A 20382-nucleotide genomic window follows, 5' to 3' on the forward strand; every position below is an offset into this window, starting at 1 on the left:
TCCAACTGCACGTCCACTTGTCCATGGCTTAATTGGAGAGATGACAAAACACTGCTGTGGATGGAAGTCTGCTCATTGGAAGATGATTTAAAGGCCTGAGTCGCAGGGAGGAAACAGAGAAGAAATGAGGCATTCTCTCCTTAATTGACATTAGTTTGTCTCTTAGCTTTCCTGGCTGGGCCCATTACAGTAGTAACCACCCATTATTCTTATCAACGCAGGCAGCAAAGCTTAGCCAAGATTCCTCCTAATAATGTAGAGATGTGACATGGAACACAAACAAAGAAACAAAGACATGGATTTGGTTGATTGAATTAAGCGCACCCATGAGTTGCTGCTCTTTTTGGGGGTCTTGGGTAGGAGCTGGGGCCATGATGAGGGTTTGACTCATTAGCCTTTTGACCTGAGGACCGGCTGAGTATGTTTTATGTGCCACTCCACCCCGGCATGTAATGGTCTCCCTTTGGGAGAAATATCAGTCAGTTACTGAGGAAACTATGTGTGATTTCTCATTCATTCATTTGACTTGTTTCTTTTACCAGGTTTCCAGAGTAGTTGCTTCTTTTGAGAGAGAAACCTGGTTAGATGACGGCAGCATGTGACATACTGCAACTCTGAACCCAACTGGGATTGTAGAAATTGAGAAACGAGGCCTAGATCATTCAGTCAGAGGAGAAATAATGAACAATGATAACTTGAGAGACATATTTGACCATTTACATAAAGAGAAGTACACCTCAACCACCGTATTTCTGTCACAGAGGGACTTAAACCAAATAAAGCCAGTTGAGAGATTTTCAATTGTTCAATTAGCTCTCATTAAACGTGAGTGATTGGTCGAAATGAAATCCCGGCTCTCCGGTTGGGTCTCCGGGGCTCGGGTCAAGGGCTTTGAAAGAATGTGATTGGCTGTCTCCCTCCAAGTCTTCCAATGGCTGGTCCTTATGGTGAACTCTGACCCCCAGCCTCCTCATCCTCCAAACTCCACGGCTCCATTTGCAAACAGGATCTGGTAAAGGACTGCTAAGTTGTACTTCACCAGTCCTCCAGTCCAATCACTCATTTACCTCAAGTGATTTTATCACTCTCTAGAGATAATCAGAGAGGGTAAAAAACAAAGTGGTTGGTTGTTGCATCGGGATGAACAATTAACAGGTTATGGAACCTTGTCCTGCTCTTGTTGTTATGTTATAACATGTTAATAAGGCAATAACACAATTTGGCCAAAAACTTGCTGTATTTAGATTATGCTGTGTAAATAAATATTGTTTGGTTAAAACTACACATTAGACTCAACGTAATGGACAGTGAATATCCCCTCCAGATGGATTTCTCCCAGTCAAGTGGCTCTAAAAGGTTTTGGGATTTGTGGAGTGAGGCGGCTAGTCGGTTTGTGGTGCATTTTGGGTCCCGCTCTCACAGTGGTTGGTCTGAGGGGAGATTTTAAGAGGGGAATTATCAGGACTGGAGAGGGTGAAAGTAAAGGCGATTTGGGTGTTTGGTGTGTGTGAGTGCATGTGTGTGTATGCTCGTGTGTGCGTACGTGCAAGCACGGGTGCGTGCGTCCCTGCATGCGTGTGTGCTTCAGTGGTTCCTGTGGTGACTGACGTGTAGGCTGTCAAAAACCCACCCAGCTCCAAAACACCAGGGCCTTTTGAGAAGCCTGCCTGCATCAGCTTTGGTCCAATCTGCTCTAATCCCTCCCTACTTGAACCTTAGTCCACCACAATCTGCATGCTAACAGATTAACACAATACGCAAAGATAATTCAGCCGAACCTCCCCTGGATGGACAGTGATCTCACAAATCTCTGAAAGGCTGGGAGAAGATGCCTCCCAAAACCCGGATGAAGTCCATGGATCTGGAGTCTTAGACCCTCTCAGGGCTTATATTAGCATTACCACTGGGCACTTTATATATTTATTTATCTGATTTTAAAAACAGATAATGCAGCCCAGGCCCGGTCAGCTGACAGTCTGGAGAGATGGATGGAAGGATGGGACAATATCCAGATTGAGAGAGAGAGATAGAGAGAGTGAGACAGAGAGTGAGAGAGAAAGAGTGATAGAGGGAGAGAGACAGAGAGAGAGACAGCGAGTGAGAGAGAAAGAGAGAGAGTGATAGAGAGAGAGAGACAGAGAATGAACTCTGTAATCCATATTATATGCTGCCCTGACCCAGGGAATTATTTAAGAAGGTCTTTGTTTGTCCTTTTCAGAAACAGTGAATTGGGGATGATCGGATGGCGGATGCTTCCATTCTGTAAAGATTATGTGATTTCAATTAAGAGGCTGAAGATTGAAGATTGGTGAATTATGCCTGATGTTGGCATCCAAAGAGACATTGAAAAAGAGAAAGGGGAAAAGGCCGAAAAGGATAGGGAGGGAGGAGAAAAGAGAGAGAATAATATAGGGAAATTGAACAAATGAGAGTTGGATAAGAGAGTGCTAAAGGGAGAAAACAGAATACAAGACAGAAGGCAAGGGTAAACAGCATTAGGAAGAACATTAGAGTGAGAGAAAGAGTGGGAGAGAGAAAAGGAGGCAGAGAAAAACAGATACTGCACACAGAACGGGATCCCAATCTCTCGTCGACAGGCAGGCAGTCTCTAAGGATACCAAACTCCAATTTGTGCTGAAGTTGCCAAACTCCTACCATTGTGTTTTCCCAGGCGGCGCTGTAGCTGCTGAAATAGTTGGAGAGCTCGTGGTGTTCCCGCGGCGCCAGGCTGCGGCCCTTCTCTGCCGCGCTCGAGGGCCCTTGAGGCGGCCATTATCTGGACGTCCGCCTCGCCGAGGCATATGGGTAATTACTGAGCTAATAGAGTGATGGAGGGAGAGGCAGAAGCAGGAGCCTCGGCCAATTAGATGATGCATTAGTGCTCTGTCTTTTGTAAGCACCTAATGTGTGGGGAGGGTGGGGTGGGGGAAACGTGTCATTTTGGAAGGGTCAGGATCCTTGAGAGAATGCAAACAGTCTCGCTTTCGTGGATAGACACACACACACATGCACGCGAACAGAAGGACACACACTCACACAAACACACTTACAGTATGCGCTTTCCAAAAATCCACAGATGCATCCCTCCCACCTTCCCACACACCCACACACAAACACACACACTCCGATCACCATGCTTTGTTTTGCTCTTTTCTCTAAGTGTCTAAAGAGTGTGAAGTTGTAATTATCACAGTCTCTCTCTCTGCTGACACACACACACACACACACACTCACACACACACTCACACTCCCTGTGAATACAGATGAGTCCAAACAAGCAGGGGGACCCTGCCCAGTCTATTGAGGTCTGATATAAGAATCCACTCCATCAATTACATTAAAGAGGCTCGTGTTAATGACGGCCACAGCTGTAATCACACAGCACGAGCTTTTGTCGTCGCACTGAACCATTTCTACTACGACGCCTCTTTGTTTTGAGCTGTTATCGTCCAACCCACCAAAGAGAGAAATGTAAGCTAAGGCATCGGCAGAATGTTTGGAGTTTGCTTTTTGACATTTGAGTTTTGGTTGTCGTCTTGGAGATTAAAGATGTCTGTTGGATGTCTGTTGGATAGTCAATTTCAAGACTGCGCGTACTGCAGTCAAAGACAGACCAAAATTGCTTTATTGTATTTCCCTTCATGTTACATCTTTTACAAAATAAACACAGCACATTCCTGACTAGCTTCATGACATCCTAGCCTCGTACAAACAGCAAGGGAATAAGTGATTCAATAAAACAACCTGGACTCTGAGCAGAACATTTACATGTTACTAAAATCCATGTACTTCATTGAGTATGATATATTCCGTTACGCTAGGTTACATTCCAATAGGATACAAATCATAGGATGTATAGTATGTTGCCATTTCCAATTCGTATGTTAAAAATGGCAATTTGTACAATATGCTACGAATTTGCAATATGTATGACATTTTACGAATTCCAATATGTTGTTGCTAACGTTAGCTAGGTGACTAGGTGGCTAATGCTAACGTTAACTGGGTCGAATTAGGGTTAGGGGTTACGGTTAGGGTTATGGTTTGGAGTTAGGTTAAAGGGTTAAGTTTAGGTTTAGGGTTTGGGGAAGGATTAGCTAACATGTTTAGTTGCAAAGTAGCTAAAATGTAGTAAGTACTTGCAAAGTTGCTAATTGGCCAATGTTGTCTGTGAGATTCAAACACACAACCTTTGGGTTGTTAGACGTTCATGTTATACACCTACCCATCCACCCCGACCAACCACCCTCCTTTCCTTTTTGCCTTAAGTAGCATTCTGTCTTATCAAACTTAACACATCATACTCAAATAATGTAACCTAACATAACATAACATACTAAATGAAGTGGCAGGGAATTTAGTAACATATAATACGTTTTGCTCTGAGATCCGGCAGACGAAAAACGCATCTAGCCGTAAATAGCAGTGTAAAATATTCACCTCAAATAAAGCTACAATTCTGTAGCATTACCCTAATTATTATTCCACTGTACAATTAGCATCAAAATAGACTCACCAATAGGTCGAATCAAACACATAAGACCACATCGCGGGAGTTTACCTGCCTGCGCAGTAAAGCATATGATTAACTGTTCAAATGGACTTCATTGTTAGAGCGTCCGTAACAATAGGAAGAAAAAGCCTGTAGGTTCCCCTCAATATAGCCTTTCCCTGACCCCTGTTCACTTACACACAACCCCCACAAGTAGCAACATGTGTTTTATTCTAATAGTGAATAGTGCATAGAGACTTATTATTCATTCAGTCCCAACAGATGAAACTGTTGTAATAACCTAGTTCTATTAATTCCTGTCAGAAAGACCCCCCACCCCCCCCCCCCCCCCCCACATTATCAAACAAAAGACTCGATCACTGGTATCATTATCAAAATTATTTTTGCTTTCAGCATTTAAATTACTTTATTCCGCATGGCCCCTCCGTGATATTTTTCTGTTGTCGTGGAAGCCATGTAACTTTATCCCCAAAGGTCGGCTCACAGGCTTTGACCCCTGTGCTGTTGAGTGACAAGCTGTGGAGTTATGATTATGATTATATGGGTAATGGTAATACTGTGACATTTTTATCTCACAGCTTTTGTTTTAGCCAGAAACTGGAAACACCTTAATTGCATCTAATTCGGGTGTACCTTTGATGAAGAGGGATTTTCAGCAGCGCTCGCATATCGGTCGGCCTTGTGCAGACGGTACTTGCTTCAGGGGGGCTCAAAGATATCCCCGATCTCTGGATCACCTTGAGGAGGTTGCTCTAGGCGATCCTACCTCCCCTGACTGCCAAATGAGGGGGGTTGACACCAAAATATGGTGGAAAGAACCTCTAATTGGAACAAACTCAGTGACTACCACTAAAGCAACCCCTACTAACAGTCTCCACACAAATATATTGAACAACATATTGTATGTGTATTGAATAGAGCTGAATTTGACCACAGAGTGCCCAGAGGTATTGGATGATTTGACTGACTGGGTAAATGCCTCCCAAAATGACAAAACAAAACAAATGTAAATTGTGTGGCTGGGCTCTTAAGCACCCGGGTGAGACAGGGACGTGCGGCTCTCAAGTGCTGCCAACCTGGTCCTTACTCCATCAATGGGGGGCCCTCTCTCTATGCCATCTCCTCACATTCATACAGAGATCCATCTATCCATCTATCCTTCCCTCCTCCAGACAGAGGCCCTCTCCTCTCCTCCTGGCCCTCCACCGTGGCCCCTGCCCTGGGGAAGGCCCCGTCTCCCCATCCCTCAAGGGCCCTTCAGACGTCTACTGAGAAAGAGCAGAGAGGCTGGGAAAAAGAGAGGAGAGAGAAGAGAGACAAGAAAGAAAAGCTGGACAGAAAAAGAAAAGAAAAACGTTAAGAGAGGAAGAGTTAGTGAGAAGAGGATGGAGAGGAGATGCATATTGCATTGGGCCCTTGAGGGCGGTGGTCGGTTGGGGGGTCATATTGTGTATTAATTTGTGAAGCGCTAGCATTCTCTGTCATGCTAATCTCCCTGTGTGTCTTTGTTGTGTTGGCTGGTCTCTGTTGGTGTCACAGACACTCGTCTTTCCTCTCTTCCCTCGCTTTCTTCTCTTTCATGTGCACCCCTCTCTTTTGGAGTGGATGATCAGAGGGAGTAATAGAGAATAAACACTGCTGTTGTCTAAAAGGATCACATTTGAATTACTAATACATCATTACTATTAGCATATATAATTTAGAAAGGAAAAGGTGTTAGCCATTTTCCAACTCCGCACAGCGATACAGTATGGTAACTAAGAACTGCGTCTAGGAATTCTTGCACAGTAAATACCATGAAAAGGAAATTCATCTACACGCTCAAAGGGAAGTGACTTGGAGCCTTGTTGATTCTGCGCACTTCGGTGTAACTACAGCAGAAAGTATTCAACTGATGTTGCATTATGTTCTGGAAAGATCAAAAGCACATTTTCTAGGTGGTACAGTAACAAACAAACCACTACAAGCTGTCTACTTTTCATCTTGATTAAGCTCTATCAGGCTGAAATCAGCCAGGATATCTTAGAGGTTCTGTGGCACTCTGATCTCTGTTGGTATGGATGGGGGGATTGAGAGAAGGAGGAAACCAGAGAGAATCTCTTCCTGCATGTTTATCCACAATAATCAGGCTGTGATGCTGGAGAGGCTGGCTTGGCTTGGCAGTAGGAGGCCACTGCCACATTAGAGAGGAATGAATACGGATGCATCGCCAAGCCTGGCCAGAGCTAGAGAACACCACCACATCAACACTGGAGACAGCAAGCATCCTTTCTGATTTGGTCTAACTTTAGAGAGCAGGAGGGAGAAAAAGAGTGGGCAGGGGAGAGAGAGACAGAGTGAGAGAGAGAGAAATAACTTGAGACTGTTATACTCTTGTGTAAACTAGACAAACATTTCAGTTGTGTTGTTGTTGTGTTGTTTTTTTCTTCCTCTCTATGAACTTTAGCATCAAAGCGATGGGGAAGAACAAAAGGAGGCAGGCTGGGTTGACAAAGACGAGAATGGATGGTATGTGAACGCCGAGCCGCCATCTGCTCTGGAGGACGACCAAAATCTTGACACACTTCAGCAATCCCACAATCCCCTGCTCCAGAAGCGTTCCAGCTAGGCGCCCCATTCATACACTCCCCAGCTCCCAGAGTCGGTGTGATTTTTCCTTTTTCTCCTCCTCAATTAAGTCATTAATTCCTTTCTTCCCTCCCCTCTTAATGACCACCGAGGCACAAACAAGCCCCGGTCGCTTCCTATTGAGGCCCTGTGATTGGCCGTAATTGCAGCGAGGGCCTAAGTATGGGGGAGTGGAATTGGGGGGGGGGGGGGGGGGGGGATTTTTTTTTGGGGAATGGGGGAGGGTTAGGTGAGACCCTTCCTCTCTTGACCTGTACTACATTAGTGTCACTGGTCATTTGCCAGATACCTTGATGAAGCCCATGAAGAAGATGAATTGAACAAGTCCAACCCCTCAAAAACAAAAAAGAAAGTACTACATTTCTGCCTCGTCTGAAAACCTTGGGCACCGCATACATTTGCATGTTAAACAGTGGCTCCTTTTGTCCGCCGGCCCTAGAAATTATTACGACACATCATGTCTTTATCATGCCTTGTTTAGAACAGTCATCTTATCTTGTCAATCGCTTGTTGATACTGGAGCAAAAATCTTTTACACTTATATTTTGTGTGAAAATGGAGGATAATTGGGCCACATGGCCACTAAATATTCTCTATGATTATTAATAATGATAAATCAAACATAGCACTTGGCAGGTCACAAAGTGTTTCATGTTGAATTCAAGTTGGGTATCACCATCAACTACAATATGCTACCTGAGGGATAAACGGCAGCCATTTTACATTTCAACTCTGACCACACTTTCATGTCCATTACCTTGGATTGAAACACTCTCCCTCATTCTTTGGGCTGGGCCTTGTTCCATCTTCAGGACTGAATGCAGTTGGTGCTACTGGCTCCATGCTATACAGCTTGACAGTTTTGCACATTATTTTGGCATTAATACGTGTCAAATATCAGTTTGCAAACAATGTAAAAACTACCCCAAAATATAAAACAAAAAAAGTTATATTTTTTCATTTATTGAGTAAGGCAGCTCCAAAAGCAGGTGTTTCAGCCTAGCTCAGTGCTTTCTGTGGTGGTGGGGCAAGCCAGCAGAAAATACGGAGCATTGTGAGGTGATTGGCTCATTGTTCTGTCACTCATGGGGACACGACGTCACCGCCAAGTCTAAGAGTAGACTTAAAATTTCTAGCCCCTTGTGTGCTGCCATAGAGTTACATGAGAAGTGCCCATCCAAGAAGGCTAAAGGTTATTGGCCACAGATAAAATGATGTCAAATCACAATATACAGTATGTACATTAGCTTTGACTGGACTGATCATGTCAACATCATACTTTCAAAATCTTAGCTAGCAGTCATGAATCAATTCAAAAACCTACTGGAAAATCCTTTTAAATTCTTGTCATGGGCCTCCCGGGTGGCGCAGTGGTTAAGGGCGCTGTACTGCAGCGCCAGCTGTGCCATCAGAGTCCTGGGTTCGCGCCCAGGCTCTGTCGTAACCGGCCGCGACCGGGAGGTCCGTGGGGCGACGCACAATTGGCCTAGCGTCGCCCGGGTTAGGGAGGGCTTGGTCGGTAGGGGTGTCCTTGTCTCATCGCGCACCAGCGACTCCTGTGGCGGGCTGGGCGCAGTGTACGCTAGCCAAGGTGGCCAGGTGCACGGTGTTTCCTCCGGCGCATTGGTGCGGCTGGCTTCCGGGTTGGGTTGGATGTGCGCTGTGTTAAAGAAGCAGCGGCTTGGTTGGTGCGCTGTGTTAAAGAAGCAGCGGCTTGGTTGGTTGTGTATCGGAGGACGCATGACTTTCAACCTTCGTCTCTCCCGAGCCCGTACGGGAGTTGTAGCGATGAGACAAGATAGTAGCTACTACGAAATTGGGAAGAAAAAGGGGTAAAATTTTTAAAAAATAAAATAAAATAAAAAATAAATAAATTCTTGTCATATGAAGAGAAATAATGAAGAGAAATTATAGATAAAACGTATCGGTGCTCATCGGCCATTGGACATAAACATTACAAAACAAGTTGGAAATCGCAAATTCAACAATGAGTGGTTTGGAAGGAATCAGTGACAGTGGCTGGTTGGTCCCAAATCTGGGATTAAGGGGCTCTTTTCCAAGTTTAAAATGACAAACATTCAACATTGGCCATGCTGTCAATGAAGCATGATTTGTGCCGCACTCAAAACAACTGTTAACTCGGAACTGCGAAAACTTGACTTCAGTGAGTTCTAGACAACTGGGAAGTCGGGAATAAACAAGCTCTGACTAGGAAAATACGTTTTGAACGGTCATCCAGCTCGGAATTGTAAATCTGGCCTCTTTCTAAAGCTACAACCTGAAGATCAATGACGTCATCATGATTCAACCTTGCTTTTTTCAGATTCCCAGTTGTTTTGAAAGCACCATAAATCCAGAGAATGCCAGACTTTGATGACAAAATTTGTCCACGAAGGACAGCCGCGCCACCTTCCTGTTCAAGTGAGCACAGCACAACAAGGTGAGTCCAAAAATCTATTGTATGCTGCTGCATAAATGATGTAATATGCCAGGGACATATGTATATTGAAGCTAAGAAAGTAATAATAAGTGTATGTTGTGTAGTAAGATGTTAATAGCCCATGTGCCTCACCCTAATAATTTGGTCTATTTACCCCTCTTAATTTTGCCTACTGTTCTGACTTAGTGGTGCACATGTAGCCTATAAGCTGTTTTAGAGAAATGTAATCAAATCAAATCAAATTGTATTTGTCACATGCGCCGAATACAACAGGCCTTACAGGGAAATGCTTACTTACAAGCCCTGAACCAACAATGCAGTTTTAAGAAAATACCTAAAGTAAGAAATAAAAGTAACAAATCATAATCGTTGAATATTGTAAGAGCTTTCATTGCCTGCTTATATTCCCCCTTTCATATCCTACAGTTCTAACTTGGTGTACAGGGAGAACACTATAAGAACAGCCCATGTTCTGAATTCTGTCCCTGTACATTTCAATAGTGCTAAACAAATAGTTAAATTGACTACGTCCATCCTAGCTTGCTCATTAATGTCTTAATCGAAATTACGGATTGCCTCTTATCCGCTTGTCGTCCCCTTATATCATAGTTTGTACATCTCAATTGTCAGTATAAAACACATTTGTTTAAGCAAGTCAGCCATATCAGCTATGTTTTTTTTTAAAGACCAAAATTAGGCTGAATGAACTGTTTCACTGCCAGACAAGGCTCTGCTGATAGCCAGGTGTAGCCAGGTGTAGCAGTGGTAAGACGTTGGGACTGCTGTTGGGACAGCTTTATGTAGGCCCTAACAGTTAGCAGGCACCGTCTGTCACCGTTATAGTGCATTTAATGTATTGTTTAGTGTTGTGGCTTTGCTGGCATGCATCCCACTTTCTTTCTATTTTTTGCCCCACTAAGATTTACTTGCTAAAATCGCCAATGCTAACAGCTAGCGGCTAACAATATAGCATCTTCACCAAGGAAACCCTCCTCCATGAGATAGGCAAGCAAGTCCAGCGCTCAACACTAAAATCAGCCGTCTTGTCTGGCTGATTTTGCATTATGTGACCATCTGCAAATGTGTGTTTGTGTGTGTGTGGGGGGGGGGGGGGGTATTCACAGATTGGTCAATTTACAGATATGAGACAGAGAAGCAGAGGGAGGGAGTGAGAGAGTGTGAGGGAGATGGATATAGAGATATAGAAAGAGAGGGAGAGAGAATAAATCTCCAGATTAGAGATTAGCCGTAGCGGCAGCTTTAACTGGGTGTCTGGGCCAGGGTGCTCAGGCATCTATCTGCCTTCTGCCGGCCTGGTCTGGCTCTAGCCATGGCCCTTCTAAGTAAATCACAGAGTAGAGTTGTACTATGTACTGCAGCACAGCAGCACTGTGCAGTGAGGCCTCCTGGCTGGCTGTGGCTCTGTTCGCCATGCCTCACTACAGAAGACAAAAAGTTGTGGAGGTTCTCTCTAAATAAGTCATAGACAGGGGAGGGAGGGGATAACGTCCACCCTTCCTGGCCCCATACTCACACATGCCAAGTTTTAGGGCTGAAACCCTTTCGCATGGTTTTTCCCTGAAATAAAACTGTAAAGCCCCCTTGCTAATGTCCAGATCAGAGGAGCAGTTAAGCACTACGACGGACGGCTCAGTTTGTGGGGTTTTTGAAAGGGGGGCAGAGGGAATGGAGGACTAGAAAGAGGAGGGGTGGGGTATTTACTCATTTTAAATGTGTGATGGAGGGCCAGGGAGGGCTTGCGTGATACAGGGAGATGTTCCCCCTTGCTGCCTAATGATTATCTTTGACGTTTTTAGGCCTTAAGCACTTCTTATTAGGAACTAATTCCTGTTTTTACATGGGTGTAAGTAATCTGCAGTAATCGGCAAAAACACACACACAGACACACACACACACACACAGACGAGTAGAAACTACGTTATGCTCACCCATGTGGTAAATCCTATTCAGGACCAGAGGTTGCTGGAGAGGGTAGAGGTTTGTGATATTTTAACTTTTAGCCCCAATCGTTTAACCCTTTTATGTTGCTAAAGCGGGTTTGGGTGTGTTTAAAGAGACATTTGTGCAGCTGTTTTGGTACCCAAATCTCTCCCTTACCTCTGACATCATTGTCAACAGCTGGAGACAACTGTGACTAAACTGATACTTTCATTTGACTTGTAAAAGAGCTATTACACTAGGGTTAAGGTTAACAATTTAATCCGTTCAGGCTTTAGGGACATTGCATATATTTTTTTAATCCTCATTGGAAATAAATTGCACTTATATTACAGTAATATTATTATTATAATTTATGAGGATTTGAAATCTTTTCTTAAATTGAGCCCATCCCTATAGCCCAGACATTAATACCTGTGAGCAGGTATGTGTTGTCCTCTACATTCCGCTCTAAACTCCTCATGGTCCAGTCCTGGTTGGGATGGGATCTTGGAGAGGCGTTTCCTTGGACTGGGAAAGCGCTCACCACTGATTTGTGAATAGTGCTTTTGGACGTTGGATCTGCTTTGGGGGTACGAGACGCACCCCTAAAGACGCAGAGACACAATGAGAAATCACAGCTCTTTCACTCGGCGTCCATCTGCCCGCTACTGAGCACGCTCAGTGTGTGCCACTTGGCTTAAATCTGTCCCATCAGCCATCACAAAAGCCCTGATCCAATCAGAGGCTGATCGAAGTGTGGCCAAGACCAGAGAGCAGGAGCCAAGGCCCAGACCAGAATCAACAACCTATTCTCCAAAGATCACAGACGCAGAGAAGGAGGGGGAGAAAGAGAAAGAGAGGAAGGAAACATTCACAGAGAGAAGAGATTCAGAAGATGAGAGCCATTGAAGAGAATAAAGAAGGGAAAGAGATGGATTCAAGCCTCGTCATTTGCTGTAAATATCTACAACGGTCAGTCAGCACTAAACTCAACGCCAATAATAGAAAAACTATTGAGGGCACGTGTCATGTGAAGAATTATGTATATTTACAAATGAATCAGCTGGCATACAGAATCAAGCCACAAATCCCAAACTCTCAGAGAACTCTGTCTCTTAATCACACATGGAAATGCAAAATAAAGTCTCTATTTCAGTTGAGCAACAATGTTGCTGTGCATCAATGAAATAAAATGTTTAATTAAATTCCGTCCCTGCTGCAAGAAATGAAATCAGATCAGTTGTGCAGTTCAGTATAATATTCAAAGGAAAGTTGACCACAAAAGAAAATTCCAAACTTTGGTCTTTAGAAGTAATAGAGGAAACTTCACATGATAATCAATACAATATGCCTTAAGGGCAACTGAATGCAAAAAAATATATACTTCTCTGGTTGAAAACAGCCTATGTGGCATCAATATTAGTCAGAAACATTTACTCCAGAGCCAAAATGGACAAAAAAAAAGTAAGTAGGATAATTTGTGTCATAAAGTCAGTATATTCCAAAACTGAGTTTCGTGAGATTTGTCTAACTCAGGTCGTCACGATTTACATGAGGGTTGAGTTTGGATTACAATCATGCCCACTTGCCCACTAAGACGGGATGGTAATGCCTGGGGAGAGTTGTCATGCATGGAGATCCAACTGCGGTGATTGGGCTCTATCTAATCATAACAGCCAGAGTCCGCCACTGTTTTTGGCAAAAATGTAAAATCAAGACGATGCGCACATACATTCTAACAATCATGTTACAACATTTTAAAACAATTCGCGAGCATCTTGTGTTCCACCGCGACCTGTTTTGTAACACGATTCACTATGAAACACTGTCAGACAGACACTCTGGTAATAGAATAGTTTTTCATGCACATTTTTTTACATGAGAAATACTGCACCAAACAGTCAAAATTAAAAACATATATCTTGATTTATGTTAGATCAATTCTGACTATTTTGAGAAAACAGTAGTTGATATGTAATGCTATCGTGCCTCAAGAGACCATAAAATACAATAACCATAAATCTTGTTTTTCTTAATGAGCAGCAGAAAAACACATGCGGAATCGGTAAGTTCAGCCGCTCTTTAAAAAAGTATTTGAGAATATTATCCTTTGTATGGAGTTGAGAAACTAGTCTTTTAAACTATAAAAAATGTTCTACTGTAGTCACAAACATTTCAGATCACACTTCCTGGCAAACCATGGCGAGGGAGTGACCAGGGTAGAGCCCACAGCCTACACTATACACATCTCAAGAAACCATGGAACCATTTACAGTATGCACCTCTTCCCTCCTACCAACTAGGCCTACTCCCAAACCATAGATTTACATTTAGAATAAATTCTAGGTAAATAAAATGCAAAAAAAATATATAAAGAAAAAGACAAATGAAAACGTCCACACATTCCCAGAAGGCGTGTGTCAGTGCAGGTCTCTTTCCGAGGGCAGTCCTCTCAGTAGCTGCTAATTGTGTGAGTACAGGTCATCAGCAGCAGTACATTACAATAATGGAAATAGATGGAGGAGACCCACGGATCGGAACACAACTCATCATGTCCATTTCCATGGTTCTGTACTCCCGGGCGATTATGTAATTATCAAAGACCTCTGTATGCATGTGTGCAGGGTGACAGGTGTGGAAGCAAAACCATTTACATCCAAGGAGTTCCAGTACTCTCCCTCTCTCTCTCCTGTTTCGTTCTCTCTGAAGGCTACAGTTCATTAGGTACACCACCCCATTCACGACAATAGATCGCTCCTACAAACAATGAGTCACGAGCCATGGCTTGCTATGTAAAGCAGGCAGACAGGCATCGAGGCATTCATTTACAGTTCGATTGAATGTTAGAATGTGTAAAACAAGTGACCTAAGCGACTTTGAGCGAGGTATGATCGTCGGTGATAGACGCGGCGGACCCAGTATCTAAAAAAACGGCCTTCTGGGCTTTTCACACACGACAGTGTCTAGGGTTTACAGGGAATGGTACGCCAAACAAAAAACCTACAGTCAACAGCAGTCCTGTGGGTGAAAACAGCTTGTTGATGAGAGAGGTCGAATGAGAACAGCAAGAATTATTGCAAGCTAACAGGGGGGCAGTAAACAGATAAATAATGGGGCAGAGTGAAGAACGGCATCTCAGAAAGCACAATTCGAACATTGTCACGGATGGGCTATTGCAGCAGGCGACCACACCGGGTTCCACTCTTTTCAGCTAAAAAGAATAGCAGAAGCTGCTCCAGTGGGCACGCGACCACCAACACTGGACAATTGAGGTACAGCCGTCCAATATGCAGCAACGGCGATATGCCATCGCGTAAACATGGACGTTTCTGACGTTGTTCAGGCGGCAAAGAGGGGTCCGACCTGGTGCTAGATGGGTGTACCTAAAAAACTGTCCGGTGAATGTATGTACTCTGTTTTTCTCTCTCACTTTCTTGCTATTTGGTATTTATAGCGCAGCAGGAATGAGCTGCTCCAATATTCAGTAGGCATCATAAATATTCACCCCCAATGTTTAGGCAAGCCTAAATCATTTCAGGAGTACAATTGTAATATAAAAATCACATAACTGTGTGAAATAATAGGGGTTGACATAATTTGACTACCTCTTCCTCTGCCCCCCATACATACAACATTTGTAAGGACCCTCAGTCAAGTATTGCATTTCAAGCACAGATTCAACTACAAAGACCAAGAAGTGCAATGATTGCTAGATGGGTAATTCTAACAAATCAGACAGTGAATATTTCTTTAAGCATGGTTAAGTTAATAATTCTGCTGTGGATGATGTATTAAACCACCCAGACACATCAAAGATACAGTCGTCCTTCTGAACTGAGCTGCAGGACAGGAGGGAAACTGCTCAGGGACGTCACCATGAGGCCATTGGTGATTTTAAAACAGCAAGAAAGTTAAATGGCTGTGATGGGAGAAAACTAAGGATGGATCAACAACATTGTAGTGACTCCACAATAATGACCTAAATTACAGATTGTAAAGAAGAATACAAATATACAGAATATTCCAAAACATGCATCATGTATGCAACAAGGCATTAAAGTAATTTACCCAAGAAGACTCACTGCTGTAAACGCTGCCAAAAGTGTTTCTAGCATGAATTGACTCAGGGGGGTTAATACTTATCTAATCAAGGTAAATTGGTGTTTTTCATTCATCTTTGACAGAGTATTACAGAGTAAATACAGTGTATTTTGTGTCAATTGTTGAAAAAAAATGACAATTAAATCCATTTGAATCCCACTTTGTTACACAACACAATGTGAAGAAATCCAAGCGTGGTGAATACTTATGATAGGCACCGTGCCACAATCAACGTGCTGAGGCTATTTTGCCATTAAGCTACATTCAATAAGTTCCTGTGACTCGGAATATCAGCAGAGGAGAGCTTCCATGTTCCAGTTCTGATCCTCCAGCCTCAGCCCACCACCTGGACCCCTCCAGCCCCACTGCCCAGTGACCCTGCTGAGCCGCAGGAGGAAGGAGCCCCCCCTGGTCTGATCTCCTCTATCTGATGGAGGGGCACACAAAAAGGAAAAATATATTTTTTAAATGATTCAATGACAGCCTCTTCCCTCCTGTCCCCCCTCCACCCCTTTAACGACCGAGGAATGGCGGATGTAACTGGACCTCATTAGGAAGGCAGGACTTAAGACAACATGGCAGAGAGGAGAGGACATCGACCTCTGACCCCAGCATGTGTCCAGCGTGTCCGGCGTACATGTCCGACACTTCCTGTTTCTCATCAAGACGGGGAAGAGCAGACCACCTGCACAACCTCCCGCTGTCACCTCTGTCATTCTGACTGGTGTGTGTGTGTGTCTGTCTATATTAGGTTCTTCCTTACGCCTTAAGCCATACATATACAGTACCAGTTAAATGTTTGGAGACACCTACTCATTCAAGGGTTTTTCTTTATTTTGACTGTTTTCTACATTGTAGAATAATAGTGAAGACATCAAAACTATGAAATAACACATATTGAATTATGTAGTAACCAAAAAAGTGTTAAAGAAATCAAAATACATTTTATATTCTTCAAATTAGCCACCCTTTGCCTTGATGACAGCTTTGCATACTCTTGGCATTCTATCAAGCAGCTTCATGAGGTAGCCACCAGGAACGAGTTTCAATGAACAGGTGTGCCTTGTTAAAAGATAATGCATTTAATAATGCAGTTGTGCCGTTTCAAGGTAGGGGTGGTATACAGAAGTGGTATACAGAAGATGGTATTTTACCAAATAGGGCTAAGTCTATATTATTGCAAGAACAGCTCAAATAAGCAAAGAGAAACCGCTGTGTCTTTGTGAGACGCAGAGTAGGTGAACAGATGATCTCCGCGTGTGTGGTTCCCACTGTGAAGCATGGAGGAGTAGTTGTGATGGTGTGGGGTGCTTTGCTGGTGACACTGTCTGTGATTTATTTAGAATTCAAGGCACACTAAACCAGCATGGCTACCACAGCATTCTGCAGTGATACGCCATCCCATCTGGTTTGCGCTTAGTGGGACTATCATTTGTTTTTCAACAGGACAATGACCCAACACACCCCCAGACTGTGTAACGGCTATTTGACCAAGAAGGAGCGTGATGGAGTGCTGCATCAGATGACCTGGCCTCCACAATCACCAGACCTAAACCCAATTGAGATGGTTTGTGATGCGTTGGACTGCAAAGTGAAGGAAAAGCAGTCAACAAGTGCTCAATACATGGAACTCCTTCAAGACTGTTGGAAAAGTATTCCAGGTGAAGCTGGTTGAGAGAATGCCAAGCGTGTGCAAAGCTGTCATCAAGGCAAAGGGTGGCTAATTTGAAGAATCTAAAATATATTTTAATTTGTTAAACACTTTTTTGGTTACTACATAATTCAATGTGCTATTTCATAGTTCTGATGTCTTCACTATGATTCTATAACGTAGAAAATAGCAAAAATAAAAAAAAACCCTTGAATGAGTAGGTGTGTCCAAACTTTTGAACTGTACATACTGTACATATATAATAGCAATGCATTACATTCTTTGTTTTATTTTACGGGAATTATTTAAATAGTGACATGTACAATGATATGTTAACGTCAATATTTATATTAGCGTTGATAATAAAATTGCCTGTAATGAATGTGAATAACAAGAGGCCATTAAAACCATTACCACAGTCTCCAGGCTTCTGGAGTGCCAGAGCTTTTCTGGAACATGCATTTATCTCAGTAACGCCAGGCATTGTTGAGGGAAGGTGTGAGGTCTTTTTTTGTATGAAACCTCTTAGCGTCACATAATCAGGAGTGATAATGTGTCTCATTCAATGCTAATGTGTGTGTTTTACACAGCAATCAGGTGACAGGTGATGATAGCATGCCGTGAGAGGTGTGTGTGTCTGTGTCTGCGTGTGTGTGTGTGAGACACCATTAGTGACTTCCCAGGTCCTCTTCAGGAATACAATGGGCGGTGAAATTGCTTTAATGGAAAAAGGCTAATGTGAGACACAATTCACACAAGCGCGTGCGCACACACACACACACACACACCTCAGCTACTCACTCAGGCTCGGAAGAGGAAGGTAACTAGGGGATGTATTACTTACAGAGAAATACTTAGAGCAGCTTCGGTAATATACAGCAGCTTTTGAGAGTGACAGTAGGCATGTGGGCTTGGAAACTACAGTCCTAAACTACTTAAGTAACGCAGGGATCACATTTCAAATTCTGAACTTTGGCTCATTATTACCTAAATAACCTTTGTGACTCATTCTCTCAAGCTCACATCTTCAATCTTTTGCAACATCATGCTCTAAAAAGTGCTAACAGATGTACATATTGGGAAGTGATTATTTCCTCATCAAAAATCCTACTGTATGTCACTGTGGTTTGTTTTAGCCATGTTTCTTTTGAAGGGCATTATAATCACACACACTCTCTCGCCTTCCTTGGTAAGACAAGGCACGTCCTCCCCTTCTAAACAGTCTCATCTGTGCCCTACTCAAGGCTGGCAGCATCTGTTTCCCTCCAGGCCATGCCATAAGGTGTCAGAGCACCAAGGAACCTCCGTGTTCCCTCAAGAACCCCCTCACGACTGCCCTCTAACCCCCACCTCCTGCCCACAGACGCAACTCGCCCCCACCAACCCACTCTTGCCCTCTCCGCTCAGCCTCCCAACTCCCCCAGGTTCTACCTTTCTCACTCCCGCCTATACCAGCCTCTAACCTCTTCCGCTCTCTTCTAACCTCCTAACCCACCCACCAGACACCCTCAACCTCCTTCCCCACCCACCAGACACCCTCATCTCCTCCCTCCAACCTCCTCCCCCACCCACCAGACACCCTCATCACCTCCCTCCTCTCTAACCTCCCCCTCCATGCACAGAATGCGAAAGATGTCACCTGCCTTCCTTTATAACCTCCCTCATCTCCCCCACTTATCTCCCTATATCCCCCCTTCCATCCCCCTTTGTTTTTGAGAGGTGCCATCAGCTTAACTACCCTATCTCCTTTTCTTCCCCCTCTCCTCTCCTCCTAGATGTGGTCTGGGGCCCCGGCGGTGCAGTGACAGAATGCGTCTCGGCGCCAGGAAGAGTTCCCCTCGGAGAATCACAGATTAGCGCTGTGTCGCTCCCAGCCCGCCTTCCTGGGAATGCAGCTCCTTAACAGGCGTCACATTCCCCTCCAGGAAGCCTGCGGCACCCGCGACAGCCCAAGACACGGAGGGGAAAGTGATCTGATGGCACTCTGTCTGCCTCCCTTTTTCTCTCTCTCATTCTGGCTGTCTCTGGAAGTCAAGGACCCGTGCCTCTGAGCCGTGCCCGGCGACAATGACACAGAGAGGGGGGAGGAAGTGCTAACACGGGCCCTGCTGCGGCCTCCTCAGCCCTGGCCTGGAGCGAGAGCAGAAAGGAGAGAGGCAGAAAGAGAGAGAGGAGATAAAGGAGGAGAGGAGGACTAATGAGCGGTGCTGCAGAGCCACAGAAGGTGTGTGTATCGGAGCGTGAGCAAGCTGTTGAGACAGCGCCGGGCCATTGAGTTGACCGGGAAGCTAATGCTATGTTACTGGGACGCTAACGGCATGCCTAAACACACCGGAGAGTGCTCCACACTCATCACACACACTGCCACAACAACAAAAGGAGACACCTCAGGTCTAGGGGGAGAGATTACTTGTGACACGTGTTTTGGGAGCCAGTTGAGACTTCCTTAACATCTGACTCAGTCCATATGACTCACGGATGGATATAGTATTATATAAAGTCCTCCGTCTGCATATTCAATGTGACACAGAAGGTGAGGTAGAATAACCAGCGCTCAGGGAGAAAACCGCCCGGTCTACCTGGAGTAGTTAGAGGACGTTTCACAGAGTACCATGGTGTAACTCAGCTTGAAGAGAGCAGAGATATCTCCTAGGGTTAGTCTCTTGTTCTCTCTCATGCACAACCTGAAAAAAAGCAGTCCTGCAAGGTGTGTTTTAATTGGCCTATGTATGCATGTAAAGTAGAATACAATAATGTTCAGAAAAAAATGTATTCAATTGTGTGCTTATGCAATAACCAATAGTATGATTTATATTTTCGGGTTACAAAGTATGGCCTGTATAAGTATCATAGGTTCAAAGGTCAAATAATATATCTATAAAGTATTCTACACCCAACATTCCTATAATTGCTAACAACGATGACCTGTAATGTTTACGCTGAACTCCCTTTGACCTTGTGAAATTGTCTCCGGGAGTAACTAGTGATCTACACCGCGAGGCTAAGGAATTGTCACAGGGTCACAACGTGCCCAACATGTCCCTGTGCCCCAATGTAAGATGCTACCCTGAAGTGCAGTTAACAATTAAGATCAAGGTCATGTTATCT

This window comes from Oncorhynchus clarkii, chromosome 4 (genome assembly GCF_045791955.1).
Source record: "Oncorhynchus clarkii lewisi isolate Uvic-CL-2024 chromosome 4, UVic_Ocla_1.0, whole genome shotgun sequence".
In the NCBI taxonomy this organism is placed as follows: Eukaryota; Metazoa; Chordata; class Actinopteri; order Salmoniformes; family Salmonidae; genus Oncorhynchus; species Oncorhynchus clarkii.